At 41.7% G+C, this 17,075-nt stretch overlaps 1 protein-coding gene across 3 annotated transcripts in view; it reads right to left on the bottom strand.

Annotated features, from left to right (window-relative positions):
• The window catches only part of MICALL2 (MICAL like 2), a 976,695-nt gene that overhangs the window by 367,164 nt on the left and 592,456 nt on the right, over positions 1 to 17,075 (bottom strand). The gene's annotated exons all lie outside the window — the stretch shown is intronic.

Here is a 17,075-nt window from a genome sequence, read left to right as displayed (position 1 = left end):
AAACAGGGGAAGCTACCTCGACAAAAGGACCAGTCACCGGTGGGAGTCCTCCAGGCACTGGTGCTGGGACTTCTTCTGTTCAGCATCTACTTCTTAGAAGTAAAAGCCAATACCAAAGGGCTTTGGCTAAGTATGTTTGCAGTTGACTGAAAGCTAGGAGCAATGACTGAATCTCAAAAAGACTTTGCCATCCATCAGGAAGGCTTGTCAAAAACAAATAACTGAAGTCAAACTCATGGACTAAAGCCACATTCCAAAAACTGTATTATCATCTCGTTTGGAAAGTCAATTCCACTGGAAAACTACTACACTGACATCACACTCCTAAGAGGTGACCCAGTAGCTTGGGATTTTGTAACTTATATGGATATTGACCTAACCTTTTACCAGCATGTGTTCACTGTGGTAAGGAAGTCCTTCTATACTTCTCAGTTCATAAACAAAGAGATTATCTCTATATCCAGGGATGATGTCGTCCCCCATTATTCAGCCCTCATTAGACTAATCACCGAGTACAATGCCCTTTTGGCATGGATCTGTCCAGGTGCATGCAACATCTAGAACGTACAATTGTGTACACTTACCATAAATGTAGATGTTCGAGTGTATTCACTGTTGCAGTCATCACATTTAGGTTACCTCTGCCAGGGTAGCCCTCAGTCGGCCCGAATACCAGAGGCTTAGTATTTCTGCGTCAGATGCTGTCGCTCCAGGACTGAAGTCAGGTCATCAGTGGCATAAAATCTGGCAGCAGATGCCATTACATCCATTTTTCTTGCCCTGTCAGGAGCCCCCAATAGGGAGCTAGGTAATGGTTGAAGAACTCCACCAGTAGAAAGTAAATACCAAAAATTCCTTGTAAGGAGAGACAGAGAGAGAGAGAGAGAGAGAGACAGAGAGAAAGAGAGAGAGAGAGAGAAGACAAGGAGGATGGAGGGAGGGAAACCAGGACTGCAACAGTAAATACACTCGAACATCTACATTTATGGTAAGTGTACACAACTGTACTATGTTCTTTGTGTTTCACTGTTGCAGTCATCACATTTGGGTTGATTCCCAAAGCTGAAGAAAAGGGTGGAGTCAGTCAAGAAGACTGGGGGCTGGCTAGGATGTCCTGCAAGTCTGCGGTAGCAAAGCCTGCCCTGGATTTGGAGAAGATAGGCAGGTGGTAATGCATGGTGAAGGTATGAACAGATGTCCATGTTGCAGCCTCCAGGATGTCCCTGGTGGGGACCCCTCTGAGGAAGGATGCAGAGGTGGAGGTTGCTCTGGTGGAATGTGCCCTGACCCCCTTGGGGGGAGGTTTCCTGTGCTGTTTGTAGCAGAAATGGATCCAGCATGCTATCCATTTGGAAATTGTTTGTTTGGATATGGCCTTGCCCTCTGCTCTTGCAGTGAAGCTGACTAGCAATTGATCAGTTTTTCTAAAAGATTTAGTCCTGTCTAGGTAGAATCTGAGCTGTCTGTGCACATCTAGAGAGTGTAGAATCCTTCCCCTCTTGTTTTGTGGGTTAGGGAAAAAGGTGAGCAAATGAATGGATTGGTTGAGAGCCACACCAGACACCCCTTTTGGCATGAAAGATGTCCTGAGGGAGACCCTGTCAGCATGGAAAATGATGAAGGGCTCTACAGCTATAAGTGCTTGTAGCTCTGATACTCTTCTAGCTGAAGTGATGGCTAGAAGCAAGGCTGTCTTCCAAGAGAGACATTTTAACTCTGCAGAAGCTGCAGGTTCAAAGGGTGGCAGGGTGAGCTCTTCCAACACAAAGTTTAGGCCCCAACCTGGGGTAGGTGCTTTTTGGGGTGTTCTCAAGCTGTTAGCCCCTCTTAGGAACTGTTTGATGAGAGGGTGTGACAAAAGAAGTGGCTCTGTGCTGAAATGAGCAGAGATGGCAGAGGCTTGAATTTTACTAGAAGAGAAAGATAGACCCCTGTGTAGTAGGTCTGCCAGGTAATCCAAGATGAGAGGTAGGGAGGGCTGTGCCGTTCCAGCTCCTTAGCCTGGATCCAGGTGAAAAATCTTTTCCACTTGTCAGCATAAGCCTTTCTAGTGCTGGGGCATCTGACCTCACATATAACATCTAGAACTTATTTGCGTAGACTGGCAGCTTGAGTAGAGGTCAGGGAATAAAGCCAGGCTGCCAGATTGAGGGTCTGCAATTGGGGAAGCATTAATTCTCCATTCCTCTGGGTCAGGAGTGTTGGGATCTGAGGTAGGTGCCATGGTGGCAGGGGTGACAGGCTGCTGGCGTGGCAAGTCTGGGACAATCAGGATTGTCCTCGGTTTTTCCTCCCTTCTTTTGAGCAGTACCCTTGAAATGAGTGGTAGAGGGGGAAATGCATAGACCGAGAGGTTTACCCACTGAAAAGATAAGAGCATCCACTTTCCAGGCCTTGTTGTGAGGCTCCCTGGTGCAGAATTTGCTGAGCTGATGATTTTAGTGGGAGGCAAAGAGGTCGACCTTTGGGGTGCCCCATTTCTGGGTGCATGGGTGAAGGTTGTTTGGTCTAGCTGCCACTCATGTGGGTCTAGCAGGTTTCTGCTTAAGTTGTCTGCCAGAGAGTTTAGAAAGCCTGGTAGGAACTGTGCTAATAGGTGTGGCTGAATGGCTGAGGTCATGTGTCAAAGGGTCATGGAGAGCCTGCACAGAGGATAACAGTGAGACACTCCCTGCTTGTTGATATACCACATCACCGTGGTGTTGTCTGTTTTGATTGGTAGAGGCCACCGGGGAGAGAAGGGGTCTGAAAGCTGTCAGGGCATGCTGAACAGCTAACATCTCTTTTTGGGTGATGTGCAGATGTATTTGATTTGGGCTCCATTGGCCCTGAATTTACCTGCCATCCAGGTGTGCAGCCCAGGCATAGTCTGATGCATCTGTGGTGAGGGTCTGGGTGGCGTCGAGTTGTGAGAAGGGAAGTCCCTTTTTGTGGCAGCATGCTGCAGCCCACCAAAGAAAATCTTTCCTTAGACACAGTATCGCTAATATAAGAGTTTCCAGGTCTTGAGAGTACTGATACCAAAGGCTTTTTAGGTACCATTGAAGTTTCCTCATATGCAGTCTGGCATATGGAATGAGTAGAATGCAAGAAGGCATGAACCCTACAGCTTGCAGGATTTTCCTTTCAGATCACTGGGTCCTGGTGGCTAGTTGAGAGAAGTAGGCTGTCAGGTAGGATTGTTTTTCTGGTGTAAGGAATGCCATCTGGGATGCTGTGTCCAGGCTTGCTCCCAGGAATACAATTTTTTGTGTGGGTACTAGTTTGGATTTTTTTCATTGATAGTATAACCACAGGGAGGTCAGTAGGTTGTTTACAAAGGTCAGGTGCTTTAGCAGCTTTTCCCGACTGTCTGCCTGAATCAGGCAGTCATCTAAGTATGGGTAAATTTGACTATTTATTTGTCTGCAAAAAGCAATGGCGGGAGCCAGACATTTTGTGAAAACTCTGGGAGCAGTGGATAAGCCAAAGTGAAGCACAGAGAACTGAAAGTGCAGTGATAATGCCCTAAAACGCAGGTATTTCCTGCATGATAACCTGATTGGGATGTGTAGGTAGGCCTCTTTTCGGTCTAGGGTGGCTAACCAAGCTTCCTTGAAAAGCATAGGTAGAAGCTGCAGGAGGGTGAGCATTTTGAATTTTGGTTTCACCAGAAAGGTGTTTAGAATGGATAGACTGAGGATGGGGTGCCATGTGCCTTTTCTTCTGGGTACCAGGAAGAGTCTGGAGTAGAAACCTTGTCTGATCTGTTTTGCAGGAACATGCTCTATTGCTCTCATAGAGAGCAGGGAAAGGAGTTACTTTTTGGCCTCTGCCCACTGGTTTGGGGGAAGATAGTACAGTTGTGTACGCTTACCATAAATGTAGATGTTCGAGTGTATTCGCTGTTGCAGTCATCAAATTTGGGTTATCTATTTGCAGTAGCCCTCAGTCGGCCTGATTAACAAAGTCTTGGGTCCTGCGTTGGTTGCTGTCTCTTCTTCCGTGATGTCAGGTAGTCAGGGGTATATAAAACATGCAGCAGATGCCATTACATCAGTTTTTCTTGCCCCAGATGTCAGGAGCCTCCATAATGGGAAGCAATAAAATATATACATATATACACATATACATATATATATATATATATATATATATATATATATATATATATATAAATATATATATATATATATATATACACATACATATATATATATATATATATATATATATATATATATATATATACATACACATATATAGAAGGATATACCTCCAAAAAAGCAAATACACCAAAAAGCTTTTAAGCATAGTAAGGGAGAGTAGAGGTATAGCCAAAAAGGTCAGGGGGCTGGAGGGAGAGTAACCAGGACTGCAACAGTGAATACACTCGAACATCTATATTTATGGTAAGTGTGCACAACTGTACTATGTTCTTCGTGATTCACTGTTGCAGTCATCACATTTGAGTAGTTTCCCAAAGCTAAGGATGAGAGGAGGAATTTATATAGCATTAGGACCAGCTGTAAGGCCCTGCAAGACTGCAGTGGCAAAGCCAGCTCTGGATTTAGAGAAAATTGGCAAATGGTAATGCTTGGGGAAAGTATGTACAGAACTCCAGGTAGCAGCTTCTAGGATGTCCCGTAGGGACACCTCTGAGAAAGTCTGTAGAGGTAGATGCAGCCCTGGTTGAATAGGTTCTGATCCACTGTGGGATAGGTTTTCCATAGTGCTTATAGCAGAAATGAATGCAATGGTCTATCCATTTAGAAATGGTTTGCTTTGAAATAGCCTTCCCCTCTGCCCCTGCAGCAAATGCCACCAGCAGTTGTTCAGATTTCCTTTGAGGTTTAGTCCTGTCCAAGTAAAATATAAGTTGTCTGTGCACATCTAAAGAGTGCAGTATCCATTCCCCTTTGTTCCGTGGATTAGGAAAGGAGGTTGGCAAATGAATAGACTGATTAAGAGCCACACTGGATACCATCTTTGGCATGGGCATAAAGGAGGGATCGGTTCTGAGGGACACCCTGTCCGCATGAAAGATGATGAAAGGCTCCACTGCCATAAGGGCCTGTAATTCAGATACCCTTCTTGCTGAAGTGATTCCTAAAAAGAAGGTTGTCTTCCAAGAAAGGAATTTTAAATCTGCACTAGCAGCTGACTCGCAAGGAGGAAGAGTGAGTTTCTCCAATACAAAGGTAAAGCCCCACATAGGAGTTGGGGCTCTCCTGGGTGGTCTTAAAATTTTGGCCTCTCTGAGGAACTGCTTGAGCAGTGGTTGAGAGAAGAGGGGAGGTTCTATGTTACAATGAGCTGAAATGGCTGAGGCATGAATTTTGATGGAGGAAAATGAAAGGCCCCTGTGAAGCATCTCAGTTAAGTATTATAGAATCTGAGGTAAGTTGGGCGCTGCTGTGCTCATCCCTTGAGATTGGTTCCAAGCACAGAATCTTTTCCATTTTTCAACATAACATTTTCTAGAACTAGGCCTCCTTCCCTCTAAAATGATATCCATCACTGGTTTACTGAGGGATGGTAAAGGAGAGATTAGGTAATTAGCCAGGCTGCTAAGTTCAGGGTTTGAAGCTGAGGGTGCAGAATCTGGATCTCCTGCTGAGACAACAGGGTAGGGGTCTGAGGCAGGTGCCATGGGGCCAACAGTGACACACTGCGCGAGAGGAGTTACCAGTGTTGGCATGGCCAGTCTGGTGCAATCAATATCATTCTTGGTTTTTCCTGTCTGATCTTTAGTAGTACTTTGGAGAGGAGAGGCACAGGCGGAAAGGCATAAACTGAAGGACAGAGCATCCACTTTCCAAGCTTGTTTGTGGGGAGTTCTTGTGCAAAACTTGTCTAATTGGTAGTTCTCGGGGGAGGCAAACAGGTCTATATCTGGGCTCCCCCATTTGTTTGTCAACATGTTGAAGGTCTTTCGTTCCAGTTTCCACTTGTGTGGGTCCATGAGGTTTCTGCTTAGTCTGTCTGCCAGTGTATTTCATTTTCCTGGCAGGAATTGAGCTTGTAGATGCACTTGGTAGCTCAAGGCTGTGTTCCACAGTGCCATGGCTAGTCTGCAGAGGGGGTAAGAAAGGGTACCCCCATGCTTGTTTATGTACCACATAACAGTGGTGTTGTCCGTCTTTCTGATTGATATGCAGGTGCATTTGACTTGGGTTCTATTTGCCCTGAATGCACTTCCCTGCCAGGTAAGCCGCCCGTGCATAGTCTGATGTGTCTGTTGTTAGGGTTTGGGCAGCAGGGGGTAGAGTGAATGGCAGTCCCTTGTTTTGGTGGCAGACCTCTGCCACCAAAGGAACTCTAACCATAGGCATGGTATGATAGGAATCATTGCTTCTAGATCCTGAGAATGTTGACACCATAGGCTTTTTAGATACCATTGTAGTTTCCTCATATGCAGTCTTGCATATGGAATTAGAAGAATGCAGGAGACTATGAACCCCAAGGCTTATAGTATTTGCCTTGCAGCTAGCAGGGTTTTTGTGGCCACTTGTTTGAAGTAGGTTGTCAAATTAATCTGTTTCTCTGGCGTGAGGAAAGCCATCTGGAAAGTTGTATTCAAACTTACTCCCAGGAATGTAATTTCTTGACAGGGTACCAGGTGTGATTTCCTTTTGTTTATGGTGTACCCCAGACAAGTTAGCACCCTTTGTACAAAGGCCAGATGATTCAAAAGTATGTCCTGGCTTTCTGTTTGAATTAAATCATATTAAAAACAAAAAACTGTTAAGACCATAAAAATAAAACGTGGCAACCTACTGACAGGTACAATCCTTTAATTAATGAAGCGCTTTTCATTCAATGTAATTCTTTGAACTTCTTCAGATACATGTACAATTACAAATTGATTTAAATATCTATGATGTCAAGTCAGCTGATCCCAGCTTACTACAAATTAAAAGGGCTACGCTATAGTATTAAAAATACTTGAAGTATTTAAAGTAAAAACACTAAGGACATCGCAGAGCAAATAAAACCATTTACATTTCCAATTCATCCTAGTGTAGTATAAATATGTGTGTTGATTATATGTTTTCAAAATTCTTATTAACCATTGTAATAGTAATAGTAATAATAATAAAAACAACAGTTATTAAGGTTCCCAATATCATTATTTCTATTTAGACAGCAGTACATACATCTATCAATGAAACAGATGCTAGCATGTAACTATCCACCTAAACTTTTAATTTTTATGATAGGCATTATTGAACACATATCGTTGAGTCCGGGCTCATTATATGCGTTTAGGCGTATTTGCCATATTAATTCCAACTTCTCTAATTCCAATTCTGTTGGTCCACCCCTTATTTTTGGTACCATTTGATCTAAAATCCAAAATTTAAGAGTATGACTAGTTTTTTCTTGAACATGTTTAGCTAATGCACTATCCTGGTTACATTTTTTAATACTATATAAATGGTCGTATATTCTGTCCCTCAGTCTACGTTTAGTTTTGCCTACATAGAAACTGGGACAGTGTAGGCACTTAGATAAATATATGACCATTTTAGAGTTACAGTTAAATGTACCTGTACTCCAACACTTTTTTGTTCTTACTATTGTTAATCTGAATGTCTATTGATGTACCTACATGAATGTATTTACAGTACGGGCAGGCGTAACATTGTTGCATGCCTTTAAATTTAGTTGTAACTTTCTCCAAATTTTCAAATACGTTTTTGAAATTCCTGTCTCTTCGTGTTGTAAATTTCGGAACTAATCCTAATTTCTCAAGAAGTTCTTTATCCTGAGTAATGATGTTCCAATTTTTCCATATAATACTTTTAATATGTTGGAAATCAATGTTGTATGTAATAACAAAATTAACACTTGAACCATCCGATTCTTTATTTGTTATACTATTACCATTGTTTTCTATTGGATTGTTATTTCTTACGTTATTTCCTACAACTATCATCAGCCCTGGGAACTTCAAATGGAAACGGCAGTCTCAGAGTAGTGGTTCAACAGCAGAACACGACGGTCCCAGGGCTTATTGTAATTCCAAATTTGAAAGAATGGCTCACTTTACCTATGGGTATGTACTTTGACAATAGTCAACCATGTATGAGGAATCCGGCTAGGGAAGTAATAAGCTTACTTGATCTATTAAATAATTTTGACCATGTTTTACTAAAATGTAAGAAGTTGAAACTGGAGATAGAATATTTTTCTGAATGTATTAGATTACAACTGGTATCTAAAGGCCTCCGAATTTGTCAATATCCAACGGGCCTTATACCAGAATCGCAATTCCACATGGAACTCGTGGAATTATTTAATAAACAGGGTCTGGAATTGCTCAATATTATGTGTAAAAACTACAAGATTTTAGCGGATGAATTAAATGATGAAAGTATGATTTTGGACTCTAAAATTAGGTCTCACCCAGACTTTGAAAGATACAAATATGAATAAGTACGTATCTTCCAAACAATAGATGCATACATGTTGAAAGCTAAGGCGGTGAAGTGTAAAAAACTTGAACGAGACCGATTACAATACACTAATGGCATTGCCTATCCTCGTCCTCCCCCAGCACAACAATGGCAAGTAAGGGGAAGTCAGACAGTAACCGGTCAGGTTAATCAACAAGTGGCTAATATTGGGGTGAATAACAATCAAAATGTTCAAAATATTGACCACACTGATTTGCATAGCAATACAGAATCCCCACCCTCCACCCCTCCGAATTTAACCAGTAATGATGATGGGCCACGTAGAAGTGAGCGTTTACAAAATCAAAGTAACAACAACAATGGGAATAATAATAGGAGAAACAACAATGGACAATGGTCGGATAACCAACAGGTTTTTCAGAAGGGAAGAATTCAGAAGGGAAGAATTCAGAACAGGAGGAACCAAAGGAAGAAGTACAACAAATGGAGATAACCGAATTAAGTACTGTAAATACACCTTCGGTTATCCGGAATAGTGAAGGGGATTTTTCTGTATATAATTACTCTTCAGCTGTAATCCAATCTGAATTGGTCAATATGCTTGCAAAAGGTCTTACCTTTGTTCCACTTAAGAGACCGAATATCACTAACCATATAACTGATCTAAAAATATACATCAGGAAACTAAATCTACAGGTCTTGTTTGGTGATGTAAATAGGATACAAGTGGAATAATATAGAGTTCCTAGCACATTTAATCCACCATTGCATAACTCACTACACATTTTTGAAAAAATATGTGAAGTGGATGTTAGGTATTACAACACATGGTACCCGACATCAGGAATGGAAGGGAATTTAACCGTGCAGGAGCAGGAATGGATTGAGCATTTGAAAAAACTTAATGTCTGCATCATGAAACCAGATAAAGGGGGAGGGTTGGTATTTATGGATCCTATTGATTACGATAATAAAATAGAGGAAATATTAGCGTCAGATTCATATACACAAGCATCTCTTAATGAATACAACCAAGCTAATCAAAGGATCAAAATATACATAAACGATCTCTTTATTGAAGGGAGAATTGATTTAAATATGTATAACTTTATGATTATGTTAGCACCGACAGTACCCACAATTTTCGGAGTACCTAAAATACACAAAAATGTATTAGACCTATAATAGATGGTAGGAATTCCGCAACTTACGCATGTTCAAAGGTGATAGGCAGGATTCTAAAGAAATATGTGATTTATGAGGCAGGAATATGTAAGGACTCATGGTCATTTTTGGAGAAAATTAATGAATTAGAATATGTCGATCAACACAATTTTATAACAATTGATGTAAGAGATTTATACACCTCTATATCCCAAGATTTAGGTATTGAGTGGGTATCACAGAATCTCAAACAAAAAGGTGCTTTGCACACGGAAATAGCACTAGTAGAAGAGTTGTTAGACATTGTTCTATCGCATAATTACATCTACTTTAAGAACAACTTTTATCATCAAATAAAGGGGGTGGCCATGGGGTCCCCGTGTGGTTCAACCTTTGCTAATTTAGTGATGAATCACCGGGAATACAGCTACATATTCAAAGTAGACCATATTTATAAACAAATGGCATACTTCACCAGATATTTAGATGATATCTTTATACTGTTTAAAGGGAACAAAGAACAAGCCGAACTTTTGGTAGATTATTTCAACCAAACAACAGACTTCCTAGAATTTACATACAGCTATCATGAGAAGGAGATAGCATATTTGGATGTACTGTTAGTTAAGAACACGCTAGCTCAAAAGTATGAAGCAAGAATTTATAGAAAACCTTCATATTCCAACACGTTTCTACACTTCACAAGTGGCCACCCTTTCCACCAGAAGAAATTGGTGGTCAAGGGACAACTGGTCAGGGCGGCCCGAATGACCACCACAGAGGAGGATTTTAAGGTAGAATGTAATACATTGAGACAAATGTTCATTAGAAGAGCATACCCTAGTAAGTTACTAGATGAAATTATAATGGAAGTGACGAATAAAAGAAAGAGTGGAACTATCAACCTATTTTGAGTAATAAAGAGGACACAACTGAAAATATGATTATAGTTGTAGGAAATAACGTAGGAAATAACAATCCAATAGAAAACACTGGTAATAGTATAACAAATAAAGAATCAGATGGTTCAAGTGTTAATTTTGTTATTACATACAACATTGATTTCCAACATATTAAAAGTATTATATGGAAAAATTGGAACATCATTACTCAGGATAAAGAACTTCTTGAGAAATTAGGATTAGTTCTGAAATTTACAACACGAAGAGACAGGAATTTCAAAAACTTATTTGAAAATTTGGAGAAAGTTACAACTAAATTTAAAGGCATGCAACAATGTTGCGCCTGCCCGTACTGTAAATACATTCATGTAGGTACATCAATAGACATTCAGATTAACAATAGTAAGAACAAAAAAGTGTTGAAGAGTACAGGTACATTTGACTGTAGCTCTAAAATGGTCATAGCTCTAAAATGGTCATATATTTATCTAAGTGCCTACACTGTCCCAGTTTCTATGTAGGCAAAACTAAACGTAGACTGAGGGACAGAATATACGACCATTTATATAGTATTAAAAAATGTAACCAGGATAGTGCATTAGCTAAACATGTTCAAGAAAACCCTAGTCATACTTTTAAATTTTGGAGTTTAGATCAAATTGTACCAAAAATAAGGGGTGGACCAACAGAATTTGAATTAGAGAAGTTGGAATTAATATGGCAAATACGCCTAACGTATATAATGAGCCCAGACTCAACGATATGTGTTCAATTATGCCTATCTTAAAAAATAAAAGTTTAGGTAGATAGTTACATGCTAGCATCTGTTTCATTGATAGATGTATGTACTGCTGTCTAAATAGAAATAATGATATTGGGAACTTTAATAACTGTTGTTTTTATTATTATTACTATTACTATTACAATGGTTAATAAGAATTTTGAAAACATATAATCAACACACATATTTATACTACACTAGGATGAATTGGAAATGTAAATGGTTTTATTTGCTCTGCGATGTCCTTAGTGTTTTTACTTTAAATACTTCAAGTATTTTTAATACTATAGCGTAGCCCTTTTAATTTGTAGTAAGCTGGGATCAGCTGACTTGACATCATAGATATTTAAATCAATTTGTAATTGCACATGTATCTGAAGAAGTTCAAAGAATTACATTGAACGAAAAGCGCTTCATTAATTAAAGGATTGTACCGGTCAGTAGGTTGCCACGTTTTATTTTTCTGCTTGAATTAGACAATCGTTCAGGTATGGGTATATTTGAATATTTCTTTGCCTGCAAACTTCAATGACTGGAGCTAGGCACTTTGTCAATACCCTGGGCGCAGTAGATAAGCCAAAGGGCAGTGCAGAGAACTGATAGTGCGTGTAGCCTGCTTTGAAGTGTAGGTATCTTCTGCAAGATTCTTTGATTGGGATGAGCAGGTATGCTTCTTTTAAATCTAGTGTTTCCAACCAGGCATCTTTGCCTAGCATAGGAAGCAACTGATGAAGAGTCAGCATCTTGAATTTTGGAATCACCAAAAAGGTGTTTAGAGTAGACAGGTCCAGGATAAGATGCCATGAATTGTCTTTTCTGGGTACCAGGAAAAGTCTGGAGTAGAACCCTTTTCCTCTTCTGGTACCAACTGAATAGCCCCTATGTTTAAGCGAGAAAGTACTTGTTTTGGGGCCTCTGCCCACTGATTTGAGGGTAGGTTTGGCCACACGCTTGGTGTTGGTAATGTGTGGAAGTGAAATCTGTATCCTTGGGGAAACTATATTTAAAACCCATTTGTCCTGGGTAATGATTTCCCAGTTCTTTGCATGAAGAGTAATCTTTCCCCCCAAAGTGGCGGTCAATTGAGAAGTGCTTGGAAGTTTCAGAAAGAAGTCATTGAGACAGTTTACCATAGGGAAAAGTTTTATTACTCCCAAATTTGGAAGTGGAGCCCCCACTGCTTAGTCCTGTGCATACCCAGGACTGAAGCCTGGGTGCTCTGCCGGATCCGGGTTTGGACTGAGAAGGTCTGGAAGAGGCAGGAAACAATCAATTCTTGGAAGGCCAATGCCTATTAAACCTTGGAGGTTGTACTTGTAAGAAATCTTTAACAGTTTGCATAGATTTAGCTTTTTCCTCCATCTTTATAAGTACTTCTTCTGCCTTGTTGCCAAACAGGCGGTCCTGATTTAGGGGAGCATCCAGTAATTTTCTCTAACATGATCTGGCAAGGACTGCTCCTTAAGCCAAGCATGCCTTCTAAGTACAGACCCAGTTACAGCAGCCCTGCAAGATGCCTCTAATGAATCAAAACCACATTGCAAAGTACATTTTCCAACTTGTTTAGCTGAATGCAGTAAATCCTGTAAATCATTATTTTCAGCACAACCAAGAATCAACATCATTTTCTGTTTAAGCAATCCAATAATATGCTGCTGATACTTTAACATATGAAACTGGCAGTTTAAGGCCCTAATGGCTAAAGTTGCAGAAGTGTATACCTTCTTACCCCATCTATCCAGTGCCCTGGGTCTCTATCAGAGGGGGGTAGGATTTTTTGGCAGTAGTAGCTTTAATGCCCTTGGGTCCCTGTGAAATGGTCTCAGGATCCGCAGTAGGATTTTTAAAAAGGAACTTGAGAGAGTCAGGGACCCTGTAATATCTATCAGGTTTCCTGGGAGCAGGAGGTAAAGAGTCAGGGGACCAAGCTAGATTCCAAAAAGGCATCATCAACAATGTCTAGTACAGGAGGTATGGCTAAAGGCCTGTGCTGGGGCAAGAGTAAGAAATCCCTAAGCCTCTTTTTTGAATCAGATCAGAGAAATCCTGACTTTCCCAACGAAAATGCTCCCTGAGAGTATGCAAGGTTTCACCAAAAGAGAAATCCTCTGGGGGGCAAGCAGAGGGAATAGAGTCCTCCTTAGCATCAGAATCCTCATAGGTAGATAAGGGTAAATCCTGGTCATCGGTGGAAACAGAAAATTCAGAATCCTGGTCAGAAGTATCATAAACAAACTCAGTCCTAGGTCTCTTACAGGGGGAAGGCTGGCTTCCCCTGATTAAAGAAATACGGTCTTCAGCCATTCTTATCATTTGTTTTTAAGGCAAACAGGTCTGACCATGTGGTCTGGGCGTCAGTTTTCTAGGCATGGTTCGAGTTTTAGGACTTAAAGAAGAAAACGGCATCAGTTTAATACCCAACTCAGTTGGCCTGAATACACCCTCAGAAGCTGGTGGCTGCACAGCGGCTCCGGACCCATCCAAGGTAGAGACATCTGCAGGTCTCAGTAGAGGCCTGCGAATCAGAAGTAGCGGGTATCAGGGGCTGCAAAAGCGCCTCACTGAGTACCGGCGAACTGGCGACTGGCTTAGAAGAAGCGTCGTCGGCAGTTTTGGACCTAGGTGGCCTGTCTCTGTCTTTATCTTTGCATTTTTTAAGAATGTCGATAGTCAGATGGCTGACCAAAGACATATCAGGATAATTGAACTGAGCACCAAAATATTTTGAAGAGTAAATATACAGATGACAGATAGTTTGTGGTTTAAATAAGGCACAAAACCGACAGAGATGTATGTCGTGGTCAGGGCCTAGGCAAGGAATACAGTACGAATGAAAATCTTTATGAGGTATTTGCTTTCCACAAGTAATGCAATTATTTACTTTTATTGACATCGGTTAAGACCATGAAAAAGTTTCCCCAACGGGGTACTTAGCTTTTAGTTGAAGACTTCGGTTTTGAAATTCAAACATGAAAATTTCAGTAGTCGGCCAACCGGCACTTGCGAACTGCTTCTGCTTCGGGCACTGTACAGCAAGAAAGACTGATGTAATGGCGTTGGCTGCATGTTTTATACCCCTGACAACCTGACATCACAGAAGAAGGGACAGCAACCGAAGCAGGACCCAAGACTTTGTTAATCAGGCCAACTGAGGGCTACTGCAAGCAGATAACCCAAATGTGATGACTGCAACAGTGAAACATGAAGGACATCTGGGAACCTTTTTGGGGTTAGCAGAGTGCGGAAATAAAATTTGTATCTGTGGGACACTATGCTGAGGACCCAGCTGTCGTTGGTAATGGTGGCCCAGTTGCTTGCATGGAAGGAGAGTTTTACTCCCAGGGGCAAGAGCAGGTGGGCAGAAGGAGGGGGTGGAAGTGTAAAGCCATTGTGAGTTCTTACCATAAGGGGGTGGCTTTGCACTCTCTGGTTTTGAAGAGGAGGAACTCCATTGCTTAGATCTCTGCATTCCCTGGGCCTGTTGGCTGGGGGGCCTGCTTCCCCTGGGTCTGGGCTGAGCTGACTTGGAGGGGGCAGGAAAGGACCAGTGCTTGGAGGGGCAATGCCTACTGAACCTTGGTGGTTGGACCTGTAAGAAATCTTTAACTGTCTGCATCGATTTTGCTTTTTCTTCCATCTTTTTTATGACCTCTTCTGCCTTGGTGACAAATAAGTTGTCTTTGTGCAAGGGTGCGTCCAATAATTTGGATTTGACATGGTCTGGCGAGGGCTGTTCCTTAAGCCAAGCATGCCTTCTAAGGACAGAACCAGTGATTGCTGCCCTACAAGTTCCTTCTAGGGCATCAAAAACACATTGTAAGGTGTGATGAGTTACTTGAAGTGCAGAATGCATTAACTCTTGTAACTCTTTATTTTCTGCACAAGCAGGGAAAGAAAATATTTTTTGTTTGAGGAGTTCCATGGTATGTTGCTGATATTTCAGCATATGGAACTGACAATTTAATGCTCTAATAGCAAGAGTAGCAGAGGTGTATACTTTTTTTACCCCATCTGTCTAAAGCTCGGGAATCCCATATTTGAGGGGGTGGTATTCTTAGCTGAAGTTGCTTTGATTCCTTTAGGTCCTTGAGAGATAACCTCGGGGTCAGCAGTAGGATTTCTGAAAAGAAATTTGTAAGAGTCAGGGGACTCTATAATACCTGTCAGGTTTCCTGGGAACAGGAGGGAGGGTGTCAGGGGTCAGACTGGATTCCATACAAACATCAACCACAGCATCCAGGGCAGGAGGGATGGCCGGAGGTTTGTGCTGTGGAAGATCTAAGAATTCCCTGAGTCTCTTTTTTGACTGAGGATAGTCCTGACATTCCCATTGGGAATGCTCCCTTAAAGTATGTAGGGTTTCCCCAAAGGAAAAGTCCTCGGTTGGAGAGGCTGAAGGGATGGATTTCTCTATATCAAAATCCTCATAAGCAGAGTGGGGTTGCATATCTTCACATTCAGATGCATCAGAAATCAGACTCCTATTCATATAAAACTACTGGGGGCGAGTCTCTCTTTTGGAAAGGATAGCCTGGCTTCCCCTGATAAGAATTTTAAGGTTTTCCACCATTTTAAGCATTTGAGGCCAAGGCAAGGAAGCAGGTACTGAGCATGGGTCGTCGGTTTTTTGGGTGTGGTTCGTACACTGGGCCTTAAAATCTCGGTAGTTTTCACGAAAGAAGTTGTCGGTGTCAAGTATAGGTAGTGCAAAGTACTTCCTCGGAAGCCGGTGCCTCCACAACGGCTCTGGATCCATCCAAGGTAGAGACATCCGCAGGATCCTTAGTCAAAGAAGAGTCTCGCGGCAAACAGGACTCCGAAAGGGTCTCGGTAGCAGCCTGCGAATCCACAAAAGCGGGCATCAGGGGCTGCAAAAGCACCTCACTGAGGACCAGAGAACTGACGACTAGCCTAACAGAAGCATCGTAAGCAGTCTTGGACCTGTTTAGTCTGTCTCTGTCTTTATCCTTACATTTTTTCAGAAGATCTGTTGTCAGATGGCTTACCGAAGCCATATCGGAATTCGAGGACTGAGAGCGAAAATATTTAGCTACAATAAGGGCCTGACGACGTATAGTTCTGGCATTGAACAAAGCACAAAAGCGACAGCGGGGAAGTCATGGTCTGGGCCTCAATAAGTGACGCAGTAAGAATGAAAGTCTCAGTGTGGAATTTGCTTTCCACAGGCGAGACAATTGTTAACTTTTTCTGACATCGGTTAGAGCAAGAAAAAAGATCCCCAACGGGATACTTAGCTTTAGAAGACTTCAACTTCAATTCGGAAATGAAAAACTCAGGTAGCGGCAGACTGGCACTCTGCGAACTGCTTCTGCTTCAGGCTCTTCGGCAAGAAAGACTGATGTAATGGTGTCGGCTGCCTGATTTTATATCATTGGCAATCTGATTTCAGTCCTGGAGTGACAGCATCTGATGCAGAAATACTAACTCTCTGGTATTCAGGTCGACTGAGGTCTACCCTGGCAGGGATAACACAAATGCGATGATTGCAACAGTGAAACATGAAGAACATCACCCAGAGAGGCACCTGACAAAAAGGATACAAGGCTTTAAAAATATATCCAACAAGAACAGCATAAAAGCCATATTGTTATATTTGGTCTTTTATAGACTAAGAGGTGACCTGTGTCTAGCATACAAGGCATTCTCCGACCCATTACTGACGGAGCAAATGGCATCAGAAATACTTGATCTAGGGAGCAAAACCTCTTCTGCAACATTAACTGGTTTGGAGAAAGCATTTCTCACACAGGATACCACTGCTCTGGAAAAAGACTGCCCATCCACGTATAACAAAGCTCATTGCTG

The sequence above is a fragment of the Protopterus annectens genome, chromosome 12.part0 (assembly GCF_019279795.1).
Source record: "Protopterus annectens isolate FY-2018-M chromosome 12.part0, PAN1.0, whole genome shotgun sequence".
In the NCBI taxonomy this organism is placed as follows: domain Eukaryota; kingdom Metazoa; phylum Chordata; order Ceratodontiformes; family Protopteridae; genus Protopterus; species Protopterus annectens.
The sequence above is the reverse complement of the archived record's forward strand: the minus strand, read 5'-3'. Positions and strand labels throughout refer to the sequence as shown.